General features: G+C 40.5%; 1 long non-coding RNA gene across 2 annotated transcripts in view; it reads left to right on the top strand.

The window, feature by feature from the left end:
- The window catches only part of LOC308626867, a 228,055-nt gene extending 213,738 nt beyond the window's left edge, over positions 1 to 14,317 (top strand). The window contains exon 3 of one of the 2 annotated variants that reach the window (XR_014017315.1): positions 14,107 to 14,317. This is a non-coding gene — a long non-coding RNA (uncharacterized lncRNA). Of the gene's footprint in view, positions 1 to 286; positions 364 to 14,106 lie in introns of those variants that run through there. The other variant, XR_014017316.1, reaches the window with a different exon arrangement.
- The last annotated feature ends 638 nt before the right edge of the window (positions 14,318 to 14,955 follow it).

Raw genomic sequence — 14,955 nt, 5'->3', positions numbered from 1 at the left:
TCTCTTCATGAACACATGTGTCTCTTTCTGTCAGGTGTATACCTAAGACAGAAATTGCTGGGTCATTGGTTATCTACATGTCTGTCCAGCTTGAATAAATACTGGCCAAATTTTTCATGGCTGTCTGTATTCACGCCATCATATTGCCCTCCCACACTGATGCTGGGCTTGGCCACGTGACTTGCTTTGGCCAATGGGACAGCAGAAAACTCAATGTAAATACAACTCACAAAAGTACTTACCTTTTTTGGCTTTCTCTCTTGCTTCTTTGTGGTCACATGTCCAGGCTAGCCTGTTGGAGGATGTGAGAGATGTGGGGAGGAGAGCAGAGTCATCCTGGATGAGGCCATCCTACTAGCCAGCCCCCAGCCATCCTGCCAGCTGACCACAGGTGTGTAAACAAGCCCAGGTGAGAGGAACTGAGCTTAACCCACATCAGCAGAGCTGCTCACTTGACCCATAGACTTGTATGAAATAGGAAATAATTGTTTTTCTAAATCACTAAGCTTCAGTGTAGTTTGTTACACAGCAATAGCTAACTGCCACACTGCTAAACAGATGCCTAAAGAGTTGTGCCACTGACACTTCACCTAATGTCTGAAGATCTGAAGTTCCACATCCTCATTTGGCATAGATTAAAATATATGAAATTGTTGATATTTGACTATTTCTGACCTGCAAAAATTTCAATTTCATATAGTCCAACCTAATATATTTTTTCATTTCAATTCTTCTTGGGAACGTATAATCATATAAAATTGTGGATTTTATTTCTATTTTCCTAATAACTAATGAGGCTGTGCACCCTTTCATATGTTATTTAGCTAGTGGTATATCCTCTTTTGTGAAGTATGTGTTCAACGTTTTAATCCATTTACCTATTGGATTAGCTGCCTTTTGGCCATTATCTTAGGAATACACATATACACACACAGACCACACACACAGGCAATGAGCCCTTTGTCAGTTATATGTATTGGAGGTATCTTCTCTTACTCTGTGATTTTCCTTTCTTAATGGTACCCCTTGGTGAACAGGATTCCTTAATTTTAATGTAATGCAATTTGCCCATTTAAAAAAAATAAATTTATTTATCTTTGTTTATGATTTTCAGCTGTGTTGGGTCTTCGTTTCTGCACGCAAACTTTCTCTAGTTGCAGCAAGCAGGGGCTACTCTTCGTTTGCTGTGCGCAGTCTTCTCATTGCGGTGTCTTCTCTTGCTGTGGAGCATGGGCTCTAGAGCGCACAGGCTTCAGTAGATGCAGTGCATGGGCTCAGTAGTTGTGGCTCACGAACTCTAGAGCGCAGGCTCAGTAGTTATGGTGCACGGGCTTAGTTGCTTTGCGGCATGTGGGATCTTCCCGGACCAGGGCTCAAACCCATGTCCCCTGCATTGGCAGGCAGATTCTTAACCACTGTGCGAACAGGGAAGCCCCAATTTGCCCATTTTTAACCTTCATTCTTGTAAGCCCTTCTTTGCCAACCCCAAGGTTATGAAGATATTCTCCCATGTTTTCTTCTAAAAGCTTTGTTGTTTTGCCTTTCGTATTTAGAATTCTGATCCTCCTGGAATTGATTTTTTAAAGTATGGTATGCGGGGAGGAGTCAAGATTCACCTTTTTCCCAGGTGGGGATCTGTTGACCAATAAGCATCCATGGACATTTATTATAAAGGTGCTGAGTTGTAAAGTTTGCCTTTCACATCTTTCATAGGGAGGCAGCACAGGTCATAGGAAGAACTCCCACTGGAGCTAGTCCCAACCCTGCCACAAGCTCCCTGGCTCTGTGACCTTGTGCAGGTCACAAGAGCTGTGTCTGTTGGCTCGTATGTAAAATAAGGGGTTAGATTAGATAATCTCCGTCATTCCTTTCAGAAGGCAGAGGTGACATAATACTCCAACTATGTCTGGCATTGTTAGTTCTGGAAACTCAGGGAACATATTTAACATGTCTGAGTCCCAATTTCCTTACCTATAAGATGGAAACAATCATACCTCATGCAGGGTTGTTGTGAGACTAAGGAAAAACATACATGAAGTTCTGTACTTGGCATGTTATATTATTCAACAAAAGGTACCACCCACTGCTGTTAATAGCCATGCTGGTCACAGCAAACACAATTGCCTTTATTTAAATTCAGTAAAAATAGAGTTGGTACCTTTACACTAGCAATAGAAGTTTGCATACAAGTTTGCTTGGTAGTAAAGTTAACTTGCCCTGTGATGCGAATCTTAATTTTGCCTCCTTCTCTTCATTCCTAAGAGACGTTATTTAGTAAAGAAAGCTAGGGGGAAGAAAAGTCACACAGATATAAAAATCAGCTTTCTTAAAATTGCTTCCCATTATCCTTGAACTCAAAAAAGTTTATCTTAAACATTTGTAGAGTCCAGGACAGGACAGAATGCCACAGCGATACTTGTCCACCATGAATTATGAAGTCTTTAGTCATTAAATTTCTGCAAAGGGACTGACTCCGACTTTCTGCCCACCCCATCGCTCCCTCACTCTTAGCTCACTCTGTTTTGCTTCATAGTAATTACCACTACCTGACATATTGCCCTGCCTTTTTGTTAATCATCTGTCTCCCTCAACTCCATGGGAGCAAGAGCGTTGCTTAATTTATCGTGTATTTTCAGCACCTAGCAGAATGCCTGGCACATAGCAGACATTCGGTAAATATTGTTGAATAAATGAATGAAGGCAAAATAAGAATCACATAAAACATGGATCAAAAGTAGTAACAATTTTCAATTAGGTTCATGCTGTATTTAATCTCATATAGAAATCAATAATGTATTCTGACTGCAATTCCTCTATCAACCCCAAACTCTAACTAATTATTGTAGATGTTCAGTAATAACATTACCACAAAAATATTAGCCCTGTTAATAATCAACACATTTTTCTCAAGTGCACCTTCACCTTTGGGGTCTATGAGGAGGAAATTGATATTTCATACACACATATGCTGTAATTGGTTTGGTTTATTTTTTTTAAGAGGAACGATTTAATAAATATGGTTACTGAAAATTATTCAAAAATTTATTTTTCTTTTCTCTAAATAAAAGCAGACGTGGGAATCATGTTTTTACTATAAACAGATATTAATTTTTACATGTTGAGTGGTAGAAAGTTGGTCAGTTTTTCCTTTACCAAAATAAATTGTTAATTAAGATAGACAAAAACCAGGAAACATCGAAGTTAGTCATTTAATTTCCTTACTTATTCAGAACTGCCTAGAGTCATTTCCTGCAGGAATTTCACGTCTTCGCATGGAAGTGTTTCAGCAGCTGGTAACGAAGTCATCAACTCAGGCAGTGGGTGATACTCCAGGGTCCGGTTACAAATCAGATGTTTGGGCTTTTTGTTGTTATTTTTGATTTGTGAAGGAGCCAGATCACCTTTAGAAAGAAATCTAAATACCTTCTAGAATGCTGTTTCTGCATTGGTCTGAAGAAGCAATTGGGTCTAGTGGGAGAAACTGCAAACAAGGAAATCTGACTTCTAGATTTGTCTCAGCCACTAATTAGTTTTATGACCTTAGCTTTCACCTCCTGTACCCTAATAGCCATATCTACGTGAGGGTTGTAACACTCGAATTCACCCTACCAAGTTGTTTTTAAGATGGAAGGCATACTAGCCAAACTCTGAATGTAGCTATTTTTGTTGATGTGTGTGACTCCAGTATATGCCATAAAGCTTGTAATATTCTTAAGGATAAAGACCTTGTCTTATACTTCATTGGATCCAGCCATGGCCAGTGCAATGTGCTGGGAGGATAGCAGACGACTTATAAATCAGAGAAATCAATGTCTTTTTCAGTATTATAAGGAAATGATCACTATTCCTTACAGGTCTGAAATGTACAAGCTTTTTTCTCATTCCTAAGTTGGCTATTTGGGAAACAGAAACCAGTCAGCTACCCATGCTATTATATATATATTTTTTAAGCATAACAAGAGATTTGACCACATCTACAGTACTATGTCACTGTAGTTGGGATGAGTGGGGGGCTGGGGGATGGGACTAAAGGTATACAGTACTCTTTTCGTGTCCAAATGTTTTCCCAACAGAACCAGTCAATTGAACAAGGAAGGATACCAGTAATAAGTCATATTTTAAGAGGTTCTTTTGTTTAGTTTGGCAAATCAGAAGAAATAAAGCAGTCTGCATATTTCCCAAATTGAGTGAGAACATATTGAATTTTGGCAAACTTGAATCAATAAGCTGAAAGAAAAGTTCAAACTCTAATTTCAGGAGAACTTGGCTTCTGCAGGTTAAACCATGCAGTCGTGGGTGTTCTCCGACTCGTGGGAGAGCTCGGTGCTCTGCCGTCCTCAACGGCTTGCACTGAAGCTGAGTGTTGGGAGAGTGAATTAACTTCTGAATGAAGACATTGTTTGGACAGTATAGTAGAAAAGAATATGAAACATGTATTATCCAACTCTTTTGAATATATTACGTTTATTGAGAATAAGTTACACATTTCTATCAGTAAAGCACCTCATTCATTGTGGATACGAAGCTGAATTCTTTCATATTTTACCTAGCTAACACTGCTCCTATCCTTAGTGGTTCAAAAAAATCTACAGGCATGATTTCTGAGCATATGATGAATTGTGGGCATATGGGAATATCAAACATTGGAGTGTGTTGATTCTGCACAACACTTATTTTAAGTTTGTGTTCATTTTAATGATACACTAAACAAATTATTATGAGTATTGTGTTCAGGTTCTGCTGTCAGACTTTATAGGTTTTAATTCTTTATGAGTAGCATGGATTTGAGAATGCTATTGGATTTCTTTGAGCCTCTGTTTCCCCATCAATAAGATAGTGATAATAATTGCTTCTTTCTCAGGGGGTTAATGTAAGAAATAAATGAGTTAATCTAGATATACTTTATCACAAAGAAGATAGCCTGTAAATATTAGCTAGTAATATTACAATCATCATCATCATCTGGACGGTCACCTTATAACAAATACTGCCACAAGATTTCACAGTATCTGTGTTTAAGCCCATGTTGATGCCAAGAAGTACATTCATTGTCATAGGTAAATGAGAAAAGAAGAGAGGTTAGAATTAACACCTAAATGATATATCTGTGCCAAAGGAAATTCAAATGACATGGTGGTTCAAATAGAGAAAATGGATGGGGAAATGGCACGGCCATGCAGCAAACCTCCATACATGCGCCCCGAATCAGACAGAGCCTGCACGAGGGCAGCCAGTACCGTATTCACGCTATGAACAGTGATTCAATGTCACCAAAACAGTATCATCTGTCACATTAAACTAATATTAATTTGACTATATTGGGTTTGTTTTCCTTTCATTGTAAACTTTCAGTTTCATGGTTGTATTAGAGATGTAAACATAAGGAGTTTATGCTTTGTTTTATACTTAAACATATTTAATACTTTAAAATTTTAAGCCAACGCTAGAGGTGCACAAATTTCTTTTCCTTTAAGGGATCTCTACATTATTCAATTTTGAGAAACACTGCTGTTTGGTAGAGTGAGGCTGTAAATAATGTTGGGGGCAATGCCCAGTTACATGATTCACATATATTTGCAAAAGCTCACTGTGTACAGGGCATTTGCTGGCCACAAACAGTGATAAAATGCAAACTGTGTTTGTTTAGTTTGGAAAGATAGGAAGGGTATGTACGTGTGCATGAAAGAGAGAGAGAGAGAGAGAGAGAGAAGGAAGCCACAAACAATGGAGGGTGACACTAAGTATCATGTGAGCAGCATAGAAAATATCATAAGAATTCAAGAGAGGCCCCGGTTACAGACAGCTGAGATGACCGGGTATGGTTCTGTGAGGACATGAGATTTGAGCAACTCCTTAAGTAAAGATGGTAGAAGGCATTCCAGTTTTAGGAAATGGATATCTGGAAGTAAGGAACAGTGTAGGCAAAAGAGGCAGTGGTGTTAGTTATATTCAGTTGCTTACTGCCCGATTTAGAGCAAAATATTAAAATAAAACTTTCCCAGTGAAAGCAACATATTATATATAGACAGTTTCAAGCGACCCAAGAGAAGAGTAGGTGTCTGCGCACTAGTCTGGTCAGAAGTTCACATGTTGCTCTCACGGCTGCTGTGAAGTAGAATTTCTGTGACCTGCCACTCTTGGAAACTTCCGAGTGGCTAAGAATCATGGGATTTTCTCACTTTGATTTGTGAACTTTGCCCCGAACTGGCAACGCAGTGATTTAACTGACCTTTTAAATGAGTTCTCAAATGCCAGTATTTTATAAATTAAGCAGAGGGCTTCTGTCCCTGAAAAGGAATTAGGGATTCTTTGTCTCAGATAAATGCAAAAATGGGTAAATTTTTATCTGTGTTTAATATTTCTCTCCACATATTTTTCTTATACCTGTGGTGCCTACCATTGCTTATCTGCTGGCAAATTCCAGCAGATAACAAGTTAATGATCAATTAGCAAACAAATACTAGTGGAAACCCATGAAATGCCAATTACATTGAACTGATATGTGTTTACATGTTCGTGCTAATAATTTCATAATATGGTCATATTTCTTGCAATTGTTTTTGATTTATGTTTGGAATTAAATAGATCCAAATTATGTGATGCTCTGCAGTGAGTGTGGTGTTCTCTGCAAAGAGTACCATGATTTCCAGAAGCTCCTTCACTTATATTTTAAGAACTGGAGCCTAAGAGAGAAGCTACCTCAACTTTAAATAGAGAGGTAAACTTAGTGTCATGGGTGACTTTACCATGCTGGAACATAAGCCATGCCCTCTATCAGGTCATGGAGAAGGCACTGGTGAAGCAGATTGCCAGGCTGGTGTCCAGTTGCCCACAGAGGTACACTGACTGTCTTTCTTCTCTTCCTGGACTCCCTCACCACACTTCCTGGGATCACCTGAATAGACACCCTGCACACAAATCCTTATCCAAGGCTCTGCTTTTGAGGAATTCAAGATACCAGTTTACCTAACAAATATTTCATTCATCCCTAGAGTCATGTAAGGGAAAATAATAATTTTAAATATGCCTGTTAAGGGCTTCCCTGGTAGCGCAATGGTTGAGAGTCCGCCTGCCGATGCAGGGGACACGGGTTCATGGCCCGGTCCAGGAAGATCCCACATGCCGCGGAGCGGCTGGGCCTGTGAGCCATGGCCACTGAGCCTGCGCGTCCGGAGCCTGTGCTCCGCAACGGGAAAGGCCACAACAGTGAGAGGGCTGCGTACCGCAAAAAAAAAAAAAAAAAAAAAAAAAAAAAAAAAAAGCCTGTTAAAATACTAATGGACGTCGTTATTCCGTGTTTACTATGTGCCAAGCATTTTATTGAAAGCTCTCCTTACGGTAGCCTACTGAATCCACACAGCAATCATGCGAACTACATATTATTCATATTTTTTAATAATAAAACTAAAGCTTCAGAGGGTTAGATCACTTGCTCAAGGTTAGTAGTAAATGACAGATTTGGGATTCAAACCCAAATCCTTTGTGTTTTTTTCTATAAGCTCATACAGAAGTATGATTTACTCATTTATATCTTTATTTCACTCATAATTTTAACAAAACTACCAACCCGCGAGAAACATCTCTGTAACAAATGTAAATGTAATAAGAGGAAGGAAGGACCCTATATGACGCCTTGCATCCTCCAGATAAGCTACTGTCAAGGTGGATCCTTTCAATTTCAGAGGAGACAAAAGTAGAGCCGTTATGCAATTTTTAAAAATCAAAATTAAGCTGATACAGGTTTTATTTTTATCCTGGGCATCTCAATTCTTTACTTCAGTTCATAAAGATTCGTCATTAAAGGATTTGTTTTCTTAAATAGGCAAGTTTCCAGACGGCTATTGGTCTGGAATCCAAGACCCTTCTCCTGTGGTTCAGCCACTTTGGACCCAAATGGAGGAGTCCAGAGGCCCAGTAACCGCCCCACGCCACCCACACTTCAGAGCAGGCTCACGTGACCTCGGTGTCCCAGCTGCCTTAGTTTCCTCATCTGTAAAAAGCAGAGTTTCTTTCACCTCTAATCTTGCTAAAATTCTCTAGAGATTGCCTGAAGGGTTTTTTCCCCACCATTTCCTTATTTCACAAGTAAGACAGGAACACATTTTTGTTTGAAACGATACACAAGAGTACAGAATAAAGTGTGATAAGGTCCCACGCCACCCACCCCGGCACATTTTCCTCTCCCTTCCATGGAGGTTTCCACTGTTACCAGTTTAATGTATATCATTCCAGCCTTATTCTCATGCAAGAAACCTTTGTGTCTTGGTGGCGTGCCATCATGGAGCCCTTAGGATTTACCAGGTTCCAGAGTGTGGAATTATCTTCTGTGTGTTTGGGGGAAATGGAGCTTGTGGCAAAAGAGAAAGTGAGTTACTAATTGGATTTATGGCCATTACTCCCAGGGCAGCCCTCTGCCCTCGGTAATCTCAAGAGCGGTTCAGATAGAAATCTCTCTCTGCAAAAGATCCAGAAGACTCTGTAAGGAGAAAGCTGGCACATCTCCTGCTCACCCAATAAAAAGTCAGATAGTTATTAAACTGTCCCTGAAGCTACTGTGATTTACATTCATTTTAATGGTTCTCTTTGTAGAGCAGTCCCTTTAATGGGGGTACCCGCCGGTTCCTATTGGTTGCATTTAAAATAAATATTACACCATCTCCAGCTGTCCAGCTCTCCTTTCATGCTTTGACCTGCCACATAAAGTACAGTGACTTGATATTTCCCCCTGAGAAACTCCCACATGTTCAAGGATGCCCCCCTCAGCACATTATTTGTGTAGCAGAGAGGTAGAGGCAGTCCAGGTCTACCCATCATTAGGGAAATGTAGACGTGTACTGTGAAATACAATGTCACGCTCAGAAATGAGGAGCCGGATGGATAGAAAGCATCTATGGAGAACTTATAATCATTGAGAACAAAGAAAGAAATAGTGAAATGCTATGTATACAATTTAACATGCACCCCTATGTAAGACAATGCTATATGTATGTTCAAGAATATATGTACATATACACACACATTCAAGAACATGTACCAAACAGAGTAGGGTGGTGCCTCCAGGGGAGAAAGAAATGGGGATGGGAGATGAAAGAGAAAAATTAAAAACTACAACAGACACAGCTCTTAAAAGGAATGATGAATTAGGATGATGCTAAAACTTAATGCTCTGCCCCCAATAGGTAGTAAACAAATAAATGACAAATGAATAAAAGCACAAAATCACCTGTCTTTTACTTTCCTTTAAATTAAATTTTATTCCCAGCAAGCATTCATAGACCTCCTTCTAGGTATGTGACATGATCTGAGTTCTGCTCTGTGACCATGGACAAGTTGCTACAGCTCTCTGAACCTCAGTTTCTCTAATGGTAAAAACAACAAAAAGGAAAGGAAAGGGAAAATGAGCAATACTACGTAAGTTACAAACATTGTAAGTTTTGTTGAGAAGGTACGGTTTATAAGATTGACACAATGTAACATCTGAACATGGCGGGCCCTGGTGAGTTCCAAGCACCATGATTTCATCCATGGAGAAAGGGACCATAGTGAAGTCGTGAAAAGCTCTTGGACATCTGTTCCTAACTTACCTCCAGGGCTACAAGAGGCAAACGCCTATGTCTGCTGTATGATGTCCAACTGTTAATCTGTTCCTGAGTGAGGGGGCAGTCTGGCCACAGCGTGTCACCCCACTGTTACCAGAGTTAATTTGGCATAACTGGCCTTAGTGCCCTCTCCTCCTCCACTGCAAAGGTACGGGCCTGGTCAAAAATGAACCCGGCCAATCCAAGGCGGTGCCGTTCTTCAGACTGTCAGGTGCACCCTCCTAAGCTCTGAGGTCTGAGGTCAATACCCAAATAGAAGGCCACACTGCACCCCCAAGGCTGCCAACCCCAGGCCTGCACTCTCTGTACCTGCCCCAATCCAAAAGAAGCCCTTAAAGTCCCACTCCATGTGCTAGAGAGGAAAGCAATGTGCCTCCACCTCTCCTTCTCAAACAGAATACACAGGCCATGAGGGCCTGAGAGAATATACCCTCCCATGTGCTGAGCTGTCAAGGTTTCCGCTGCAAACAAACACCAACAACCAGGAAAACCAGCAAAGCAGAAACCGGACCGAACAGGAAGGTGGCTTAGTCTCCTGGTCACTGTGTGCAGACGATGATCCAGCTGAGTCTGGGCCTGGGCTCGTCGTCTAAGGGGCAGCAGAGGATGCTTGGAAGCACCTCGGAGAAGGAGTACCTCCGGGCAGGATGGGAATCAGCACACCCTGGAGCTGTGTCAGGGAGTCTCCAGAAAGCTGTTGGCTGCGTCCAGACAAAGATGTCATCAGAGTAAGAACAGGAAGCACTGAAATTATCTCCAGCCTCAAGGTTAACTTGTGCTGGTGGCTTTTAGGAATTCTCTTAAGTTCCGCTTTAAGTCAAATAAAATTGCAATGGAAAAACAGAGAAGACAGGAGAGAGAGAACTCAATCTTCTTTCTTCTTTCCTCCTTTAAAAGTATGGCAATCCCAGAGTTTCAGCTGACCACAGAGAAGTAGCCTCTACTGACGAGTGGGCTAAGTTAGACTCTGCAGCCGCCCCTGATCAGAGTATATTCAGAGGCAGCAAAATAGGGGAATCTTTCAAGCTGAGATCGAATCTTCTGGAGATTTTCTAAATCCAGCTCCAATTTCCTTAGGATTTGGACATCTTACATCCTGCCTCTGGCATTATACTGTCACCTTAAATTTTTATGTTGTGAATTTGGGGATTTTTTTTGCATTTTCATGGATGTCTGGAATATGAAAATAAAAGGATTCTACAAGATCTTCAGAAAGCAGCATACTAGAAAGCCAACTGATGTTGGAAAAGAAAGGTTGAAGACCTCACATAAAGACATTAAGACCTTCTATAAAGTTTATTAAAATATGTGGTACTGATTGAGCAAAGGACAGTCAATTCAGTGGCATAGATAGCTCATCCGGAAACATTCCCAAAGATATTTAGTAGCTTAGTGTATGGAAAAATTTGCAACTCAAATCAGTGGTGAAAGGCTGGGTCATTCCAAAAACGGTGTTGAGTGTCATTTGCAAAGATATCAATTTTTCAAATGGATTACCATTTGCAAAAATATGATACATCTCTTCCACCCTATATCGAATTAATTCCAGGTGGACTAATAATTTAAATGTTTGCAAAAGAAATCCTTAGATTTCTGGAATAATATACGGGTGACTATTTACACAACCTGAGTGGAGAAGGATCTCCTAAGAGGAATCACAAGGAAAGAAAGTTAAAGGATAATGCTGAGAGATTTTACTCCATATAAAGACAAGATGCACATGTCACTGCCTTCCATTGACCAGCAGTCAAGGGCAGGATGGTGTCAGTGAGACACTGGGAAGATACTTTGGGTGTGAGTGTGTGTGTGTGTGTGCATGCGTACACATTTATGCGAGTGCATGTTTCCTTTTTTCAACAATGATTATATATTATTGTGTAATAAAAAATAGAAACATGTTATTTTTTATAACAAATGTCTAGGGACTCAACTTTCAAAGTATTTTCCCCTTAACTAACCTCAAAAGCAAGCAAAAACTAAGGTTAATATGTCTCCCAGTCAATAATGCCCTTTCACATACATTATGATGCCATTTTTCAAAATAACTCAAAAATTAAATGACTTCACTTTTTTTTTTTTTTTTTTTTTTTTTGCGGTATGTGGGCCTCTCACTGTTGTGGCCTCTCCCGTTGCGGAGCACAGGCTCCAGATGCGCAGGCTCAACGGCCATGGCTCACGGACCCAGCCGCTCCGTGGCATGCGGGATCCTCCCGGACCGGGGCACAAACCCGCATCCCCTGCATCGGCAGGCGGACTCCCAACCACTGCGCCACCAGGGAAGCCCCAATGACTTCACTTTTATCTCAACACTTGGTTAATGAGTTTATTGGAGCTATGAGTGGTGTGGTGACTTGTCCAACATCACACAGCAAATGAGAAGCAGAACTGTGAACCATCCCCAGATATCTAGGTTCTACACACTATGTATGTGCTACATCATATTTTCTTTAACCCTTCATCTTTTGATAAACATTTAGGTGGTTTTCATATCTTAGCTATTGTGAATAATGTTGCAGTGGACATGGGCGTGCAGATATCTCTTCAAGATCCAGATTTCAGTTCCTTTGGAAATATACCCAGAAGTGGGTTTGCTGGATCAAATGGTAATTCTATTATTAATTTTTTGAGAAATCCCCATACTGGTTTCTGTAGTGGCTGCACCATTTTACATCCCCACCAAGAGTGTAAAAGTGTTCCCTTTACTCTGCTTCCTTGCCAACACTTGTCCTTTTTTTTTTTTAACATCTTTATTGGAGTATAATTGCTTTACAATGGTGTGTTAGTTTCTGCTTTATAACAAAGTGAATCAGTTATACATATACACATGTTCCCCTATCTCTTCCCTCCTGCGTCTCCCTCCCTCCCAACCTCCCTATCCCACCCCTCTAGGTGGTCACAAACCACCTAGCTGACCTCCCTGTGCTACGCGGCTGCTTCCCACTAGCTATCCACTTTATGCTTGGCAGTGTATATATGTCCATGCCACTCTCTCACCTCGTCACAGCCTATCCCTCCCCCTCCCCATATCCTCAAGTCCATGCTCTAGTAGGTCTGTGTCTTTATTCCCATCTTACCCAGTCCTTTTTTTAATAATAACCATTTGAACAGGTGTGAAGTGACATCTCATTATGGTTTTGACTGTGGAGCAAGAGGGAACTTTCGGAGGTGATGAATAAGTGTATGGCATTGATTGTGAAAATGGTTTCATGGGTGTATACTTATCTCCATACACACTAAGTTGTATGTATTAAATATCTACAGCTTTTTGTATGTCAGACCTCAATAAAGTAGTTTTAAGACAAATAAATAATTTAAAGGAATAGGTAATTTAAATTCATGCATGGGAAAGTGTGGATTTCCCTAAGAAGTTATAAAGTCTGAAGCCATAACTCTTTATGCTAAAATACATGTTTACCTTGTATTACTAATCAAAACACTTAAAATCGCTCAGCCTACGACATCTGCTGTCATATTTTCTCCAAGAACAAATAGGTGGGAATTAGTTTCACATCTATTGCTTGGTTTTTCCAAATGAAAGAAACACAAGGTTTCACGAGCTACACGAGGACCAAGATCTTGTCAGTTTTAAATTACGGTTCTATCCTGAGTCTGCAGCATGGTAGGCAGTCACAAAATAAAAATGAATGGATGAATGAAGGAAGATTTGATTCCAAAGGAAGCAGGCCTCCTGTTCTTAGGAAACAGAAAAATGCTTGCAATTTTATTTGGCACAATTTGCAGAAAGGGACCCTCTTTACATTATAGTGACTGAAAGTGGAAAATTGCCTAACTGTTAAGTCGCAGTGGATTATTAAATACATTATAGTCTAGACATGCTCTAGAGACAATTAGAATAACATTACAGAAGTCAACCTAACAATATATCACTTGGATGTTTTCAGTTTCAAGTAACATAAAACACTGACTGAAACTGACTTTAAAATGAGGGCTTTTATTTTCACGCACATCAGGAAGTCCAGAGGTAGGGAGTGTTTCAGGTCAGTTGATTCCTCGCCTTGATAATGTCATCAAGGACCAGGTTCTTTCCATCACTCTGCTCTGCCATCTTCAGTGGCTCAGTGAAAACCTTCACCTTTTCAGAATGGCTGCAAAGCTCCGGGCACCACATCCAATTACATCAATGCCCAGAGGCCCAAAGGACTGTCTCTTCAGGTCTCTTTTCTAGGATCAGGGAAACTTTTCTCTGGAGTCCCCAGCAGATCTCCCACTATATCTCAGAAGAGAGTCACATGCTTACCCCTAAATTAATCACTGGGAAGAAGAATAGGGTGGCTATTATTGGTGTAGAGCGACGAAGATAACCCCCCATGATCTTGAATATAGTCACCCTCACCTGATGATGCAGAGTAAGCCTCTGAGCAGAATTGATGACTGGGTATCAGATGTATCAATCAGGATAGGCTGGGTTACACTGCAGTAACAAACAACCGCAAAACCCAATGGTTTAAAATAACAAGAGTCTATTTCTTTCTCATGCCACATGTAGATCACACCAACAAGGTCCTCTTTTCATCACCGTCTCTTGGATATCCAGGCTGATGCGGGAGTGCCATCTCAAGCACTGCTGGTCCCTCTACCATAAGGAAATAAAGGGCTCTGGAAGATGTCAAGCAATGAAACACTCTGATCTGGAAACCGTGAGTCACTTCCACTCTCAACTCATTGACCAAAACTAGGCATATGGCCCCACCCATCACAAGGGGTCAGGAGGTAGGATCCTACTTTGTACTTAGAAGGAAGGAGGAGGACCAGAAATATTTGGCAAACAGCATCATACTAGGTAAGCAATTGGAAAATATTCATGATACTCTATAAAGTGAACAGAGCATGCAGCAAGAGAATATCCACTGTGTTATCCCAAGTATAACCCCATAGGTGTGTAATAAGCTGAAAATGATTATTATCTTAACAAATGGCAAATAAATTCCTCTTAGACAGTGTACTGTATTTGCAGAGGAATATACTTTATTAAAACTTTTGGGATGGAAGTATGAGCCTAAAATCTATCAGGGGATAAAAAAAAGGAAATATCGAAAGTGTTCTATATTAGAAATAAGTAGGAATCTGGGAGGAGGGAGAGCAATGAAGAGGGAACTGTAGAAAGGAACCAGCAGGAAGAGTCAAGCACCATTAAATATGGCCCATGGACTCTTAGCTATCTTCAAGCAGACTTTCTCAACAAAGGCACTATTGACATTTTAGACTGGATGATTCATTGTCAAGGGGGAGGGCTATCCTGAACATTGTAGGATGTTTAGCAGCATCATTGCTCTCGACACTAGTAGCACTTGTGACAACCAAAAACATCTCCAGTCATTGCCAAATGTTCCCTGAG

The sequence above is a fragment of the Mesoplodon bidens genome (assembly GCF_964165515.1).
Source record: "Mesoplodon bidens genome assembly, chromosome: 13".
Taxonomy (NCBI): Eukaryota; Metazoa; Chordata; class Mammalia; order Artiodactyla; family Ziphiidae; genus Mesoplodon; species Mesoplodon bidens.
The sequence above is the reverse complement of the archived record's forward strand: the minus strand, read 5'-3'. Positions and strand labels throughout refer to the sequence as shown.